At 43.4% G+C, this 18,920-nt stretch overlaps 1 protein-coding gene and 1 pseudogene across 5 annotated transcripts in view; one reads left to right on the top strand and one right to left on the bottom strand.

Annotated features, from left to right (window-relative positions):
• PEX5 (peroxisomal biogenesis factor 5) overlaps positions 1-18,920 on the bottom strand; it is a 182,744-nt gene that overhangs the window by 137,409 nt on the left and 26,415 nt on the right. The window lies entirely within an intron of this gene.
• On the top strand, positions 1,254-2,707 carry LOC144768935 (thrombomodulin-like; annotated as a pseudogene).

Genomic DNA, 18,920 nt, shown 5'->3' with positions numbered 1-18,920 from the left:
TAGTAATTAATACCATTATTTAGTTACCAAAAAAACACAAGATCACAGCGAAATAAGAAAGTATAACTTGAATCCTAAAACAAAGGTGAATGAACACAGGCGTGCTGGCCACAGAATATGCAAATCGGTTTAATGCAGCTGCACGCAAGACCACAGTATTGACATTTGACAGGAGTATACACTTATGAATTCTGTGAAACGTACATGTGCCCTTCGGTGTACTTCTCTCTGCTAGAAAAATAAATACGTAAAGTACACTCTGAGAGCACCAGATATAGAAAAAGCTTCAAGCAGCTATGGCATTTCTTCAACAGGAAAGTGGATTCGGCTGGGGGGGGTGAGGGGGGAGGCGGTTTGTTTTAGAAACAGAGGAAAGCAGGAGGAGGGGGCAGTCGGTTTTAAAAGACATTGTGAATGTATGCGTTGTGAATGTATACGTAACGTCATACATTCCATCACCACAGAACCTACGGAAGGTAAAGGCCGATCTGGAAGTCTTTTTAGCTGTTCTAAAGTTATCAATTGTTCCTCTATTATGACTGGATGATGTGAGTAAATACCGAGCTCTATGTTCAGACAGCCATCACTTTTTTGTAGGTAATGTTTTATTGAATTATAAAATGAACTTTTCATGACAATCGGCAAATCAGTGAATTCAGGCAGTCACTGGATTCTCAAAAACAGAGTGTCCCACAGTTGCATGGCATTCACTTGGGAGGCGAGGGAGGGAGGAGAAATACGAGACGGCCTTGCGGCCGTGAGACGTGTGAAGCAGGGGGCGGGGGGAGCGGATGCCTTTGAAGTGAAGCTATGCTTCACTTCAAAGGTGTGGGAGGAGTGCGGCAAAGGGGAACAGACGGCGATTTGATGATGTGCACGCGCATTTTAGGTCAATGCGCTTGCGCATTGACCTAAAAGCCACGGGCACAGCACCAAATCGCCCAGTTAGGTAAAGTCTGTTTAAGACGCTATAGTCTCGCAAGCTCAATGCGCATGCGCATTGACAGGCGAGACCTAAAAACATCTATGGCATTGAGGGGAGGAGCGAATGGAGCTTTGTAGGTACACTGATTGTGGGGCAGACACTGCGCATCTGAAGCAGAGTTGATGGGTGTTGGGCACTCCTGGCGCACTGAAAGCGCTTTCAGTCAGAAACAAAGTGTGAAACATCTATTGCATTGAGGGAAGGAGCGTGTGGATCTTTGTAGCTACACTAATCGTGGGGCAGGCGATGTGCGTCTGAAGCAGAGTTGATGGTGAACCATGCACTGCGGATAGGGCTCCGCCGGCCTCACACTACTCGAACCGGCTCCTGTCCTGACCTTCCAGGGCCTCTGCGTGGCTTCCAGCGGGTCACCGAAGACTCCAACACAAACTACACCAACTGGAAGGCCCGGCCGCTGGAACAGCTGCTCACATCGCTGCTTGACCATGCAAAGTGATCTGGCCTGGTGGGAAAGGGACTACGAGAGCAGAAGCCAAAGTTTCCGGTGCGAGTTCACCTATCCGGGCACTTGCAGACCCTTAATCCTTGGCTCTGGCCTCGCGGTGACCTAGGTGACCCCCTTTAGAGCTAATGGTAGCGACTTCATGGCGCTGCCCACTGACATGGTGGCCTCAATATCTCCTGACGGATTGGAGCTTCACTGCCGAGGCCAGGACAGCACGAGATTGGTTTCCCAGAGCCCAGGCCCCTGGCACTGTGAGGTGGAGAACGGAGGCTACAGCCACAGCAGTCGAGAGGAGTCTAGCATTGCCACCTGCCCCCAGGGCTTGGAGCTGGCTAAAGATGGACAGCAAAGCGTCCTGCCCCCCCAACGCCTGCTCCAGCCACAGGTGCACCCAGCTCTGCTTCCTCAACACCACCAACAATGTGCCACAGTGTATGTGCCAGGAAGGGTACGAACTGGGCAAAGATGGCAACAGCTGCCACGATGTCGACAGCTGCCAGGTGAACAAGAACAAATACAATCAGCAGTGCAAGAACACAGTGGGGGGGGCTTCCACTGCCTCTGCCACCCGGGCTACGAAATGTTTGATAACAAGTGTGAGGACATTGATGAGTGCTACGGCCAGGTGTGTGAACAGAACTGCATCAACCTGCCTGGCACCTACAGGTGTGATTGTGACCCGGGGTACAGCGTAGACTCTTGCGATCCCAGCAAGTGCCAGATATTCTGCAATAGCAGCGAGTGACCGGTGGAGTGTGACTCACACACCATGGCGTCCTGTCGCTGTCCCCCGGGGTACATCATTCAGAAAGGCAATGCCAGCGCGGTGCAAGCGTTCAGTGTGGAGGGCACACCTAGAATGGTCTGTGTGGATATTGACGAGTGCCTCTCGGAGTACTGTGACCAGGCCTGTGACAACACCCCCGGCTCCTTCCGGTGCTTATGCCAGCCCGGGTACACTCTGCAAGCCGACCTACTGTCCTGTAAACTCTATGGCGACGAGGAAGGGAGCTCCGAAGACGTCACCACCCCCACAGCAGTACCCAGGACCACACCACCTCTACGTGGGGCCCCTTCACCTGGGCATCATGATTGGTATCAGGGTGGGCATCTTGTCCGTCCTCATTACCATTGTCTTCCACTGGATCAGGAAGCACAGCGTGCACGCGGTGACGGACTGCAAATGTAAACACGCCGAGGAAGGTGTGGTGCTGAGACAGGTCACCCTGGGCACCCCCTCGCACCAGCAACTTTAGGAGGCATGGGAGAAACCATGCGCGGAAAGACTACAACCTATTGCACACGCATGGACCCTTGCTCCAAAGGTGAGCCACGCAGATAGTCTCATGCCGAAGGTGAGCCATGAGGACAGACGCCCTAGGAGTTGGGGCCACAAAGACAGGCCCCCAGCATCCCCTTGAGCCCAGCAAGCGCTTAGACAATGCGACTTCACCAGAACTGGACTTTTAACAAGCATAGATCTCTTGTCTTTATGGGGCCATGTGTTTCTAATTAGAAACACATGGCCCCATAAAGATAAAGTGCTTTGCGAAAGCAGCAAAGCAGGCGACCCAGTCCGGATCGGTCAGAAGGGCGTCAACTAAAAACCCTCATTTCCAATGGCAGGCCACCGTTTAGCATAAACGGTGACGCAAGCCAATTGAAATGAGGGGCGGGGCTTCGAGTCACTTTCTGAAAACCCCTCATCCAAAAAATCTCTCGCCGAGCGAGCAGCGCTTGGCGCTGCAACACCACGTGAGACCTAATTAGTGGGTCTCTGGGTGTATGCTTGAATGGACCAAGGTTCAGGATAGACTGTTTCCATGAGGAGCAAGGTCCTGATTTGCATTAGATGGGCTTCTGGGCAGTGGTGGCTGACACAGAAAGAGTAGTGAGCAGGTGGAGGGGGCACACAGGGAGTTTTATAATAAGAAAATGTAAAAGACTTACCTGGTGCTGCCCGCCACCTCGTGCTCTTCCGCTTCCAGCTCCTGATCGCAGCAGTCCCTGGGACAGCATCATGAACTCCCCATCCAATCCGCTTGCTGCTCTCGATCATGAGAGAAGCGTGGGGGATTGGCTTGAGTGAGCTGGATCAATAATCGCTCAGGCACAGGGAGTCTGCGCTGTTTCTCCAACTCGGCTGTGTAATACAGCTGGGTTGGAGAAACCTTAGTCCGCATATCAGTTTTGTCAGCCTAAGACGTCCGACACAGCTGACAGGCTCACTTAAAAGAGCACCTATCACTCCTCCTTCCCCATCCCATGGCTCAGCCCACCCCTCCCTGCACATGCTGGCTCAACCAGCAGCTCAAAAAAGAAAATATTGTTTTATTTTTCAGCTACTGGCTCTGAGCCAGTGGGGCGACTCTTATCCGCCATTAAGGGGCCACTGCTGCTTCTGGGGCCAATTTAGAGACTGGCGGAAAGATATTCCATTGCAACAGCAATAGACTACCCTGGTTGCAAAACTCAAGGTCCATCCAAACTATTTTGAGTCAGGCAGAACACAATTTTCAGCTAAATGAGTAACTGTACTCTGTCCCTGTAAATCTCAGATAGCCCAACAGAGTAAGTGACGTCAGAAGTAAACAATCGGAAGGTCCACCCTATTTAGAGCCAGATGACTTTAACTGTCTGTCACCGCCAAGAATATTCAGACAGTGAAAAACAGTAAAAAAAAAAATATATATATATAAGAATAAAATAATTAAAATGATAAAAATAAAACCATTAATTGTAGTAAAATAATAGTATTAAAATAATAGCAATGAAATAATAATCGTTACAATAAAATGATCAAAAAAGATAAAATATGATAAAATGATAAAATAAAAATAGTAAGAACAGTAAAAATATTCAGACAGTGAGAAACAGTAAAAAATATATATATAAGAATAATAATAAAACACAAACAATACAAATATAAAACAATAAAAATAGAACAATTAAAATAAAATAAAAATAATAAAGCAATACCAATAAAGCTCTAACAATAAAGCAATAACTGTAAAATAATAACCATAAACCAATAACCATAAACCAATAACCATAAACCAATAACCATAAACCAATAACCATAAGCCATAAAACCAATAGCCATAAAACGATAGCCATAAAACAATGGCCATAAAACAATAACCATAAAACAATGACCATAAAACAATGACCATAAAACAATAACCATAAAACTATTTTAAAAAAATGCCAATTAAATAATAGCAATATAATAATAATAGCAATATAATAGTAAAAATAAAATGATCAAATAAGAAAATATGATAAATGATGAAATTAATATAATAGTAATAATATTAGTAAAAATAATAAAAATAATTCAATAATACAAATAATAAAGTGATAAAGTAATAACAATTATAATAAACATAATAGAAATAATAGTAAAAATAATAATAATACAAATAAAGAATAAAAAGAATAAAATACAATAAAAATAATTTAAGAAAAAAAAGTAATAAAGTAATAGTGATAAAGTAACAAAGTAACTAAGAAATAAAGTGATAAAATAACATAATAAAGTCATAAAGTGATACAGTAATAAAGTAAAGTGTTAAAGTGATAGTTCTAAAGTAGAAAAATAGAATATAAAAAAATAACAAATATTGAAAAATAAAATAGAAAAATAAAATAAAATACAATAATAATAATGATAGAATAATAACAATAATAAAAATCATAATAATAATATCCCACATCATGGGAGAAAACGTACATGGTGCGGGGGCATTAGTGTCAGAACTACGGTCATAGTGCACCGCTGTCCGCATTATGCGTGGCATTTGGCAATCCTCCATGATAGCACTACGTTTCCCAGTACACCAAGCGGCGATGCAAGACAAGCAAATCCAGGAACTAAAGCTTTGTGGCGTCTGCTGTCGGTGCCGATAATTCTTGCCGAGTTGGTGGTATGGTTGGTAAGCGAGAGAAGCGGTATAACCGTGAGTAACAAACGTTCGTTTGGATTTTGATGTGGAGGCACCCGGATTGGTGTCAGGTATGGTTCGAGTGTGCCGTCCGGAGGTACACGCGGCTGTGTGTATCCTCCACTCTCTCATTGGCAGTATCTTCTGTGGAACCAACGTTTGTTTTTTCCTGTTGGAGGAGAAGGGCAACTGCCTTCTCATGCAGGAAATATCTTGTTACTAGTCCGAGGTTTATTTCGGAGCTAAACAGTTAACAGCGTTGGGTTTAGGGTAATTCAACACTTTCTCACGGCCAAGGCGGTTTGGGCTCAAACTGCTAGGCGATTAACTTGCATCAATCTTAGACCACGAAGGAGTCACAAGGACCATTTATTTTGCACATTGACTTTTGAGCACTTCGTTTCCGAAAGGAATGATATGATGGTGAATTAACCAACAGTATTCTTATTGTTTGTCTAGAATCTTTCTTCATTACTTTCTTCAGTACAGGAGAGAAACTACAGGGGGGGTAGCAAATCAGAGGGAAAGATGCAGCCCTAAACAGAACACAGAACTAATGTGGTATGTAAGGTATGGGTGTTGATGTATATGCAACCTCTGATAAGTATCAGATCACCTTATGTTATTCAATTGTTCTTTTCTAGTTGGTTGCAGTCTCTGGTATTACCCTCAGCCTATCTCTCCTGTAGATAAAGACTCCATTATTTTCCTTTTCAGGTAGGGGTCAGAGACACATGTTATTGGTATAAGATCGGTTGCTAGAAAGGAACCAAGTGAGATTGAAGGGAGGGGTGTTGTTCTAAACAAATTGTCTTTGTCATTTCAGATCTCCCTCCCCGCTGTCCCCTTCCTTTCCCGCGCTCACGGAACTATTCTGTGAGTCTGTGTTTATCACTTCAGGCTCCGGGATCGTTGAGTGGGTGTGGGTATAGGCCTTTCGACACAGCCCCGAGGAGCATTGGAGACGGTGCCTGACAATTAGTTTGTATTTTATTTTTCAAATATAAACTCCCGCTGTGGAAAAATTTGATGGTCAGCTATCATATGTATATTGACAGAGTCATCCATCAAACTGATCCTACATTGCCCGAACCGATCAAGATGGCAGTTCCTCCAAATGTACATGGCTAGCAGACCTCTCTAAATCTGGCAGTAGTAAAGGTAATTAAGCCCTCCTCAATCCTGTCAGCTCTTACTTGGTCTACTAAACTCAACCATCAGACTAGGGAATATAGTAGGCAAAAAATAATGGATTGGAATTCTACCCCTAGACTATTTGCAAGCATTCACCTCATCACCTGTTGGGTGTTTAATTGGCAGTAGTATGCCTGAAAACCTGACACTGGCATAACCTTCAATGTTTGTGAATTATAAAAAAAAGTAGTACTTTTGGCTCCATGCAAAGAAGTACAGATTTTCTACTTTTTGGGTAAATCTGTCACTAAATATAGCAAGTTACATCTTAATGAAATCAGGATGACAAGAAAAACAGACATAGCAGCCTAGACTCAACTCAGGGCCCCTAGACCCAACTAACAAGCCAAGGCAGCACTTATTGGAGGGGCGGTCTCACACCCTAAACAACCCCCAACCCTGAGGAAATATCCTGCAGACCACCAGCCATTCTGCTAGAATCCCATTTTGAGAAACTCAAGTCAATTGAACAATTTTACTTCACTCTCAACAGATTTTTATTGCAACTGATAGTGAGGCAACACCCAGCATCCACTTATGCCCTCATTATGAGGCGCCACTTAATTTTGATGAGGCTATTATCAGCACCCACCCCATCGAAATTATGAGATCTGTGATCACTGAAAGGCAAATTTCACCTTGAGGTTTTGGATGCAGGCCGCAGTCAAATTCTCCAAGAGAAAATGAGGAATCATAGAAAGAGCACTGGGGGCTGAAATTGGACCCAAAATTATAAAGGACACCCTGCAATTCCATGTTTAATAAGTAACTTCAGGATCCAACCTGTGATAGGCAGTCTTGTCCCGCACTGAAGAGCCCATGTTGCACAACAAATGTTTAGACACACACTTCGGACAAAGATCATTTAGAAAATAACTAGTTCTGGCCCCAAATCAGCGCAAGCAAAATCACACTTGCAAAACACCAGCAAGGAATATATTTTTCCCTGCCCAACTTCAGCTACGCATACATGGGCACTATACTATTCAAATAATCATCTGGAATAAGCTAAATTACATTTAAAGACATCATTTTAGGGTAGAGACCTTTAAGAAGATGGATCAGAAAACATTTCCTTTGGAGAAAAAATGGGGTACATGTCTCTTAGATGTGTGCACATTTGATGCAATTTGAAGAACTAAAAAGACTTGGGAATACGTGCTAGGGTTTCATGTTGATTTATTGAAAACAAGAAGTGTGCTTGCGTTTCCTTACATGCAAATGGCAGCATCTAAAATAAACAAGCACCGTGTTCAGATATCAGCCTTGTATGAATCAGACCAGCTCACTCTTATGAGAGCTTGGATCCTGCGGCCAGGTATAGATAGGCCCATCAGGCATGGATGACCGGTTGCGGTATTGGAAGGTGTACACAGGGTGTGATTCACCTTTGTAAAGAGGCAGGACAGCAGGCTGATCAGAGCAGACTAGAGCACAGTGTTGTAAATGAAAGTATTGATCCAGGTAGATAGATAAAAGGTATTTATTATGTACTACAGAGAATAACTGGTGTTCCCATCAGAAAGCAGGGAGCTAACTGACAAGACAGAATACAGAGACAGTATGACATCAGAAACATAGAATGTGGGTCTTAAAGCAATACAACAGAATAGGAGAGATGAGAATACAACATATCCTCTCTCCTTCGTTTAGAGAAACAGGAATAATAAAAAAAATTAAAATAATAAAATAGAACTCCTGCTCTTCAATCCTAAACCCACATCAATAAGAAACAAAATCTTGCAAGTAGCTAGGAGGCCTCCTTTCCCTCTGACTTCTACCAGCATCAGCAGAACCCCCATTGAATGGTTCAGACCCACGGTTAGACTGAGGCAACTCAACTTTTTTTTCAGCTTTCTTATATAATGCCACCCGCCTTAAGTTCCAACTCTCACCATTAAACAGAGTTACAAACCTTTTATGAACAGACTTAACTTTAAACGGACCCCTAAACTTCGTCATCCCAACACCAACTCTTCCCGGTTTTACTTTCACCCAATCATTCACCTTAATATTGCACTGACTCTCCGACACCTTCCCACCTTCCAACTTCTCCAACACCTTTCTACCTTCGTGTTTCTCAAACACACCAGTACTCAAACACTCCTTCATCCATGCAGCAACCAGTTTGGTACCAGCCGAACGTCCTCTCATCATGCAAAAAGGGATCTTCCCTGTCACGCCATTCTCGGTAGTCCTATAGGCCCAAACCAGGTCATTAACCAAATCCCCCACATTCGTTCTGGATGAGAGGACCATTTGAATCGCACCTTTAACCATGCGGTTTGCCCTCTCAACTATGCCATTACCCTGTGGGTTGTAGAGTGAGGTTCGTGAATGTACAATGCCACATTCTTCCAAAAAACTAGCCATTTGTACGGATGTCAATTGCGTTCCATTATCTGTGATAATTCTCATGGGAAAACCATCTTCTCTGAAAATATCCTTCAACGCAATGATTGTGCTACTAGTGGTAATTTCCTTCATAAACTTGACTACCAACCACTTTGATGAAACATCCACAACCACCAGACCAAACCTCATATCCTGACTCAACTGATAAAAGGGGCCAATAAAATCAAGGCATATAGTGTGCCACGGACACCCTGGGTCTTCTATTGTACCACAACCAGTCTGACTACCCACCTTAAGTCTCTTCTCACTCTCCATACAATCCGTACACCTTTCCACCCAGTTGGAAATCTCGAGGTCCATGCCTGGCCACCAAAAGTGCTCCCTCACTCTCCTCTTGGTAAGAGACTGCCCTAGGTGACCCTCATGAGCTAACTTGAACAAAGTAAACCTCACCTCCTGTGGTGGGATAAACTTATCTTCTTTCAGGATGATCAAGCCCTCCTTGTCCAAAATAGACAAATCTTCTAAAACCTTCAGATATGGACGAAGAGCAGGAGAAACACAACTCTCTCTCCTTGAACCCTTTACAATAAGGTCTTTCACCCCTTTCAACACCTCATCCTTCACCATAGAAGCATTCCACCAACTCCTACTAATCGCCCCAGCACACATCTCTACTAGCTCATCCACGGCTGCCACAGACCCTTCCGAATTGAGTGATTCCACTCCTAGCTTATCTACCATTTCCCAAGGTAGAGGAAGTCTGGAAAGGCCATCAGCTTGGCAGTTCTTCCAACCAGGAATATATTCCACAGTGTACAAGTACTCTTGGATTCTTGCAGCTAGTCTGGCCAACCTCGCTGATCCCTTCCCAGCCCCACCAGGTGACAAAATCTTAACTAGAGGTTTATGGTCCGTTAACAGTGTAAATTTGAACCCCCACAAATACATTCTATAATACTCACAACCCCATGCCGCAGCAAGGGCCTCTCGCTCGATAATAGAATAATTCCTCTCTGTGGTCGTGAGAGTTCTTGACGCAAAGGCAACAGTCTTCAACCCGGAGTCATGCACCTGAGCTAGCACTGCACCGACTCCCACAGCACTTGCATCCACTGTCAAAACAGACTTACGACTGGTGTCAAACGGTGTCAAGATACCCGCCTCACATATTTCTCTCTTGATTTCCTGGAAACAATTCTCTTGCTCCACTTCCCACACAAACTTGCACCCTTTTCTCAAAAGGATCTTAATCTTCTCGGTTTTCCCTGCAAAGTTTTTTACAAATTTCGCATAGTACTCGATGAGGCCAAGAGAAGACCTTAACTGATCTTTGTCGCATGGAACTGGTGCATTTCTGATGGATTCCAACAAATCCCTTTTTGGTCTAACCCCATTAACAGATAATGTATAGCCAAGGTATTCCACTTCTTCTACTGCAAACTTACACTTCTCCTTCTTCAATGTTAACCCTGCCTGTTCTATCCTTTCTAAAACAGTCTTCAAAATCAGGTCATGTTCTTCTACAGTCTCCCCAAAGATCAAAACATCGTCTTGGAAGTAAACAACTTTGTTCACCCCCTTTAACACAGCACCCATCATTCGTTGAAAGACTCCTGCCGCAGATGCGAGTCCAAAAGGCATGCGCGTGAACTGATAAATTCCTTCAGTGGTTATGAAAGCCGTCAGTGCCTTAGAGTCCTGATGTAATTTAATTTGGTGGTAAGCGCTGCGGAGATCTAACTTCGAAAAATACTTCCCACCCTTTAGTGACAGGACCAACTCATTGATATTAGGTAATGGGAAATTGTCTACTACGATGTTCTGGTTTAAGGTACGAAGGTCCACACAAAATCTGAAATTTCCATCAGGTTTGGTCGTGATGACGACTGGAGAAATCCAAGGCGATGTTTCAATTTGCTCTATCACCCCTTGATCCAACATCTCTTTCAGCATCTTCTTGACCTCCTCACGTGCAATGAATGGAACTTTCCTGACCCTGTGTTGTACAGGTATGGCATCATCACGCAGTACAATTTTGTGCACATAACCTTTCAATTGCCCGATGTGTTCATTAAACAAACTCGACATTCCATTAACTATCGACTCAGTTGTTATACTGTCCACCACAAACACTTGTGGTACAGCCCTGGGGTTGATGACTATACTGAGATCGTACTGGTGTTCCCAACCTAAAATTGCAGGACCTGACTTGGCTACGTAAACCTTCCCTTTCGTGAAACGATCTTTGAAAGAAATATCACACACCATGTATCCAATTAACACTATACTCTCTCCTTGATATCCACAAGGACTAATATCGCTAGTCAACAGCTGTACACCTTCCCAATTTTCCAAATACATATCTTTTGGGATGATAGTCCAGAACGACCCTGGATCAACCATTAACTGGACTTCCTTTTGATCGATGAGGAATTGAGCCTTGGGTCTTTGCCTCCTGCCAGGTTCTCCTTTACCCATGCTCTGTCCACCCAAGCATAATAATTTATTGATGCCCTCGACCCCAGTGTCATCTCTCATCACTTCCCTCTTTTCCACAACTGCTACTTTATCGCCAATCACCCCTTTACACATTTTAAAGAAATGGCCTTTTCTCCCACACTTCCTACAAACCTTATCTAGGGCAAAACATCTCTTGTAATCAGAGATATGGAATGTGCTACCACACCTACCGCACATTCTTGCTTGGAATCTATTCTTCTCAGTACTTTGATATCCACTGCTAAATCTCTTAGTGCCCTTCTCTCCAGTGTCTGCACTTTTCTTATTCACAGCAGCAACTTCCTCCTGTTCCACACAAGAAACACCATTCCCATGACTCTCCTTCACACCATCCTTTTTTTTCATCTCTTTCATACATGCATTCGATTCTTCAACTACTTTAGCTATGTCAATAGCCATTTGCAGAGTGGGGTTCTTTGCTGCCCACAATTTTTCCTGCATTTTTTTATTCCTACACTGTACTATTAGCTGGTCTCTTATCATTTCATCTCTTATTTCTCCAAAATTACATGTGATAGATAATTCACGCAATCTGGTCACAAATTGATCTACAGATTCTTCTGCTCTCTGTGGTTGGGTGTAGAACTTGTGTCTCGCCATGACGATGTTAACTTCTTTTGAATACTGTTTCTTCATCCGCGCTTTTGCCTCAGTATACACATTGGACAGTGTTCTACCATCTTGGTTCAGACCCACTGGTAAGTACTTAAAAGAGTGCTGTCCCTCTTTCCCTAATGCACTTAATAAAAGAGCTTTCTTCCTAGTTGCGCTGAAATCCTTCCCATCAAGTGCCTCTATGTAGTTTTCAAAAATATCAATCCATTCATCCCATTCAATGGGTGGATCTCCAGCTGACTGTAAGAACATAGGCGGTGTAATGACATTAAGATTCTCCATGGTAACAGTTCCTTTGTGAGTAGTACACCCTCGTAGTTTCTTTATTTTGTAGTGAGAATACTAGTTTATAATGGGGACATTGTTTCACTGAAGTGTGAGAAAAAAAAAAAAAACAATGCAGAAATACGTGTTGTGCTGATAATCCAGATGAAAATTGCTTACTTGTAAAACAAAACGTTGTCTTGTTCCAAATTCGGCACAATTTCCCGCTTCAGTCGCTTCGTGTCAGAATGCGTCGCTCCGGTAGAAATTGGTTGCTTGGTAACCAGAAATAGACACAAAATGGTCGATGCGTAACGTCGTTACGTCGCTTCCGGTAATGACGTTGTTCCTTGCACGTCCAGCTACGTGACACCAGCGAGCGAGAAGAACAGCTCCGTTCCAAGGAAGACGAGTTCTAGACAAGTTCTAACGGTGAGTGATCACGCGCATTAGCAATCATGCAAACTTCTTTTTCTTTCTTTTTAAAAAATGCTGTATTCAATTGAAACGGTCCTGTGGTTCCACCCAGGCTGTAGGTAGACCTAAAAAAAACGCCCGTTTTCACCGGTGTGGTTCACGTTTGCACAGACATCCGCACTGCTTCAAAACAAATGTACGCGTTGCGCGTTTGCCACAGTTTCTAACCCCAATAAAACGGAAAACGGCAAGGTCTGTCAAACTCACCGGTTGTTTGGGGGCATACCCGACGCGTCACAGAAATCTCAGTTTTCTTGTTTCATAGCGACAGTCTTTTGGTCCTGGGTAAATTCGAGTGGGATGTAAAATATCAAATATCGCTGTGCTGCACTCACAGTTCCCAGAGGTTGAAGTTTGTCCTTGGTTGAAGTATGGTCTTCGTGTCTCGCTTTCTAGATTAGCATTTCTTCAGTTTCTCTCTTCCCTCAGCTTTGCATTTCCTCTTCTTGGTAACCAGTAACAGCAGCTTGTTTCCAACCTCTTCACTAATTGGAAATTTAACCAAGAGAGCTTGCGTGGTTCTTTTCTCACCAGTGGAGTTTTCCTCTCCCTCTGTAGTTGTTCAGCTCCCTCTGCTCATCGTCGCCATGTGTTATAAATGAAAGTATTGATCCAGGTAGATAGATAAAAGGTATTTATTATGTACTACAGAGAATAACTGGTGTTCCCATCAGAAAGCAGGGAGCTAACTGACAAGACAGAATACAGAGACAGTATGACATCAGAAACATAGAATGTGGGTCTTAAAGCAATACAACAGAATAGGAGAGATGAGAATACAACACACAGCAGGCTGATCAGAGCAGACTAGAGCAATCAAAGACATTAACCAAAACCATACCTTTAATACATGAAATCCTGGAACAAGGTGTTGAACAATAACTAGGTTTGTGAAAAATAAGCTTGTGTAGACTGTCTTGCAGGAAATAAGATGCAATAACATTCTGCTCCAAAGGAAGCCAAGATCACCCAGGTACCCAACATAAGAAATCAGCACTGGCATTTCCAAATGTCTTGCATTTGTTAAGCTTAAATGTGTCACTGAACAGGTTCCAGTGTCCTCACGCCAACACCCAGTTCCCTCGTGCCACCAACCACTTTGATCGCTCATCTCAGACTATAAGATTCAGCCAATCAAGCTGCATTATCAGCATCTGTCACCAACAGAACTCCTCTCTCTCATATCCCTTGGTTAATCTGGCATACAGTTGGCGCATCAGCAGCCATCGATTCAGACTCCTTCCTCCTCATTCCTGTGACCAACAACCCACTGTGCGCAACCGCATGATTGGAGGGGTCCAAGTCCTCCGATGGCCTTCTACGATGGGGCCTAATACCAGGACCGGGCACCTCTACCCTATGCAGCTACTTTAGTACTAGAACATTGCTCAAATATGCATTCACCTCAGGCATCTATAGTCGTGTCCTGACGATGATTCAGCCATTTACTTAGAGGGATCGAAACGCTGTGGACTTCTCGCACCCTGACATAACTGTATATTTTGTATTAATATGTGCAAGGGTGCTCTAATGTATTCTTTGTTGGCCTAAATGTGGCAATTTGTTCGACCACAGTTTTGTGTTTGCCTGAGTTTCATTCGCCATTTTTCCCAATTTATGTTCGCACTTGTATGTCCTCTCTTACTTTTTACATTAAATGATGGTGTTCATTAGGACAACCAAAAGCAGCTATCATTGCATTTCCAAGGTTCCCTAACACACACAGCAAGTAAAGCAAATATTAAGCAGCTGAAGCAGTCTCCCATCGCATCAGTACTTGTAATTTGTAACACCCCTTTACCACAGAACAAATACACACCATGGCATATTGGGGATGTGAGACCAAGCGGTAATCTAGTCCTCATAGGAATCGCATTACTTGTAAGAATATAAACATGAAGCAGTTCTTGCAAGCAGCAAAGTTCACCTTTAAAGGGAAGCCGCAGATGAACCTGTTGACACATGCTCTTAATTCAAAACATGAGGGAATTCATTAAATAATATATTAACATGTGGCTAGTATTTAATGGTACCATTTTCTAACAAATGGTGACCCTCAATGAATTAGAAGATTTACCTCTGCATTTTATTTTGTTATTAATATATTATGACAGATGCCTTTTTTAGTGTACCGCTGCGAGTAGGGGGGATGTGTTTTCAGAAGGCAAGGATGGGATGATCCCGAATGAGAAGGAAGATGATCCAACCAGGCCGAGCTCTCCTAACAGAGTGAAAACAAATCATACAAGAACTTTGTTCCAATGGCAAGGTGGCGTTAGTCATGAATTTGGGGCAAGACAGGAGTGTCGGTGCAACAGATCTATCAATGACTGTGCTGCTCTCCGCAGGCCCTGTGTGTGGTGAAAAGGAGGAGAGTGACATGTTGAAAAAGCAACTGGCAAGTGCCAGGCAAAAAAGGGGAAGAGTTTACAACTGAATAAGTGAGGATGGGGTTTAGCAGGGTTTTAAGCAAGAGAGAAGTGGACAGGCAGTAGGCAGTAAGGATGTGCGGAAGGAGACGGTCAGAAAGCGTCATCAATAGTTGCGTTTCTGGTTGCTTACTGGCACAGAGGACGTAGGAAGCCTTACTTCCAGCAGCAGCAAGTGCTGAATTGTCAGGTTACACAAATCTATGGCTACCACTGCAAGATGACAAACAATTCAGGTAACAAGGGTCATCGTACAGTGCAACAAAATAGATGCTACACCATCCATGCATTGCAACAGAAGATCTTCTTTGGCAAAATAATGGTATGTGATCAGATTAAGTTAATTGTGTTATGAATAAGTTACTGCCTATTGAAAGGTTCTTTTCTTGAAAAATACAACCCAATAGATTCCACGGACAAAAAAAAAAAAAAAAAAATGTTAAATACAAAAAAAAAGTAAAACCCAGACACCACAATCATTCTTAGAAGAGCTAACTGGTGTAGCTTCAAATAGAGCGTTTGTACAAAATCAGCCCATTTCTTACATACAGAAGCGCAAAAAAATAACAAGTATGAACAAGTGAAGTATGGACACAACTGTCCAAACATCGCAATTAATTATTAAAGAAGGGGGCCCGCCCACTTATAATAGGTTATACATTTTTATTGGGCGCCCTCATGATATGAGCGGTCTCAAACACATTTTTAACTAAAAAAAGAATCTCCTTCTAGAGTAACAATATTAATAATAGTCCACATTTGTAAAGCGCGAACCATCACCCAGGGATAACCGCTGAGGGGGCCGTTCCAGCTGGGACAGACAGGGTCTCCGCCAGCTCCTGCGGCACAGACGGGGCCTCCGCCAGCTAGTGCAGGGGCAGCAGGGTCAACACGAGGCCCTGCAAGGAAATTGAGGGATCAGGGAAGCATCATGATAGGAGCGGTCTCAGACACATTTTTTAGATTAAAAAAAGAGTCTCCTTCTAGAGTAATAATAATATCCACATTTGTAAAGCGCGAACCATCACTAGGTGCTGGGGGCCGTCGGGGAGATTAAGCAAGCTATTGGTGGGCTAATCTGCCACCGGCCCGGGGATCAAACTGTGATCCCCAAACTCCGGAGTCAGTCAACCTGGCCGCAGCGCCACACCTCTCCCCTACATACAAATCTAAAAAAAAAAAAGTTCCAACAATTACACATTGACTTATTAAATATTGAAAGAAACTGTGTTTGTAAATTAGAAATGCTTTGTCTTGGTGCTCTACGGAAATCTGCAACAAGCATTTGCAATGCAATAGGTCTCGCAGCATTAAAGTTTGAGTTACTGGCATTGTAAATGACAATGCTTTGCATTATTTTATTTTTTAATTTGCAATTGGTATATAAAGGATGTATGACGTTACAACGCATACTTTTACAACGCCTACCATTACAACGAAACTTTTACAACGCAAAAACTTTCACAACGCATACCTTTACCACGCAAGATTTTACAACGCATATACCTTTACAACGCATACCATTACAACGTAAGTATTGGTAAGTATATAATAATTTTTTTAATTTAAATTAATTAAAAATATTGTAATATAATTTAATTTTATTTAATTTTATTTAATTAATTTAATTTAAATGTAATTTTATTTTATTTATAAAAAATACCCCTGTACCCCAAAAACCCAAAACTGACCCTGAACCCTAAAAATACCCCTGTACCCAAAAACCCAAAACTGACCCTGAACCCTAAAAATACCCCTTTACCCAAAAACTGAAAACTGACCCTGAACCCAAAAAATACCCCTTTACCCAAAAACTGAAAACTGACCCTGAACCCTAAAAATACCCCTTTACCCAAAAACTGAAAACTGACCCTGAACCCTAAAAATACCCCTTTACCCAAAAACTGACCCTGAACCCTAAAAATACCCCTTTACCCAAAAACTGAAAACTGACCCTGAACCCTAAAAGTACCCCTTTACCCAAAAACTGAAAACTGACCCTGAACCCTAAAAATACCCCTTTACCCAAAAACTGAAAACTGACCCTGAACCCTAAAAATACCCCTTTACCCAAAAACCATAACATATAACATTTTAAAAATAATTATATACTTACCAATACTTACGTTGTAATGGTATGCGTTGTAAAGGTATCTGCGTTGTAAAAACATGCGTTGTAAAGGTATGCGTTGTAAAAGTTTTTGCGTTGTAAACGTTTCGTTGTAATGGTAGTGCGTTGTAAAAATTGCGTGGTAAACGTTGTATACCGTGTATAAACATTGTTTGTGAATGGTTAGCTGACGTGGTGGTGTCCCCGAGTGATGTGGTGGTGTCCCAGAGTGATGTGGTGGTGTCCCCGAGTGACGTGGTGGTGTCCCTGAGTGACGTGGTGGTGTCCCTGAGTGACGTGGTGGTGTCCCTGAGTGACGTGGTGGTACCCCTGAGTGACGTGGTGGTACCCCTGAGTGATGTGGTGGTGTCCCTGAGTGATGCGGTGGTGTTCATGAGTGATGTGGTGTGTGAGGGTGAGGGTGTGAGGGTGAGAGGGTTGTGAGGGTTGTGAGGGTGAGGGGTGTGAGGGTGAGGGAGCATGTGAGAGGGTGAGGGGGTGTGAGGGTGAGGGGGTGTGAGGGTGAGGGGGGGTGAGGGGTGTGAGGATGTGTGAGGGTGAGGGGGGGTGAGGGTGTGTGAGGGTGAGGGGGAGGGGGTGTGAGGGTGAGGGGTGTGAGTGAGGGTGGGTGAGTGAGTGAGTGATGGAGGGTGAGGGTGAGGGTGTTTGAGGGTGAGGGGGTATGAGGGTGAGAAGGTGTGAGTGAGGGTGAGTGAGGGTGGGTGAGAGTGAGGGTGGGTGAGAGTGAGGGTGGGTGAGGGTGGGTGAGGGTGGGTGAGGGTGAGTGAGGGTGGGTGAGGGTGTGTGAGGGTGAGAGGGTGTTGCTTTGGAGGAGGGCGTGAAAACATATGTCAGTGCCCATGGTCATAGCAAATGAAATGTGAAAATGTATTTGTATCACAGACACAGACATCTTTTTGTGAATGCCCAACATTTCAGTATGCATTTTCAGCATTCACATTTTTTTTTACGTGGGCGTAGATGATTTTTATATGAAAGGATCTGTGAATAGGGTAGAAGTTAAAATGTTATTCCGTTCAAGCCTCACATTTTTCCAGATTTTTTTTAATGAACCCCTGTAACTAGCACCTTGCTATTATGATGTTATCTATTTTCCCAAAAACTTTTTTACTATGCTCAGCACTAAAATGTGCCGTTAATATACTGCGCCAAACACCGCCTTTTTAACTGTACTTAATTAAGTCTTTGTTAGTCAATATCGAAGATCAAAATTACCTTTATGTTTCGTTTACGTTCAGACAAAATTGAATATGTTGTCTCGCATCTGCAGAGCTTTCTCTGCCAACTCATATAGAAATACATTCTCTTTAGGTAGTTTTAACTCAACAATGTCGAACTTTATTAAAATGCAGCGTCGTCCAACTCAACCCCAAAATGGGCTTGCATTGATCACAGCCCTGGCAGCCTCCCCCGGCCTGACTTTCCGCCCTTTGATTCATGATGTCACCGGCGTGCATTCAGTGCAATTACAGCCCTTTAATACACGGTTAAGGACGGCTTTTTCCATGCGCTTCCCCATGACCGGCCATGAAATGGT

This window comes from Lissotriton helveticus, chromosome 7 (assembly GCF_964261635.1).
Source record: "Lissotriton helveticus chromosome 7, aLisHel1.1, whole genome shotgun sequence".
Lineage (NCBI taxonomy): Eukaryota > Metazoa > Chordata > Amphibia > Caudata > Salamandridae > Lissotriton > Lissotriton helveticus.
Note: the sequence above shows the minus strand (reverse complement) of the source record. Positions and strands in the feature narration are given on the sequence as shown.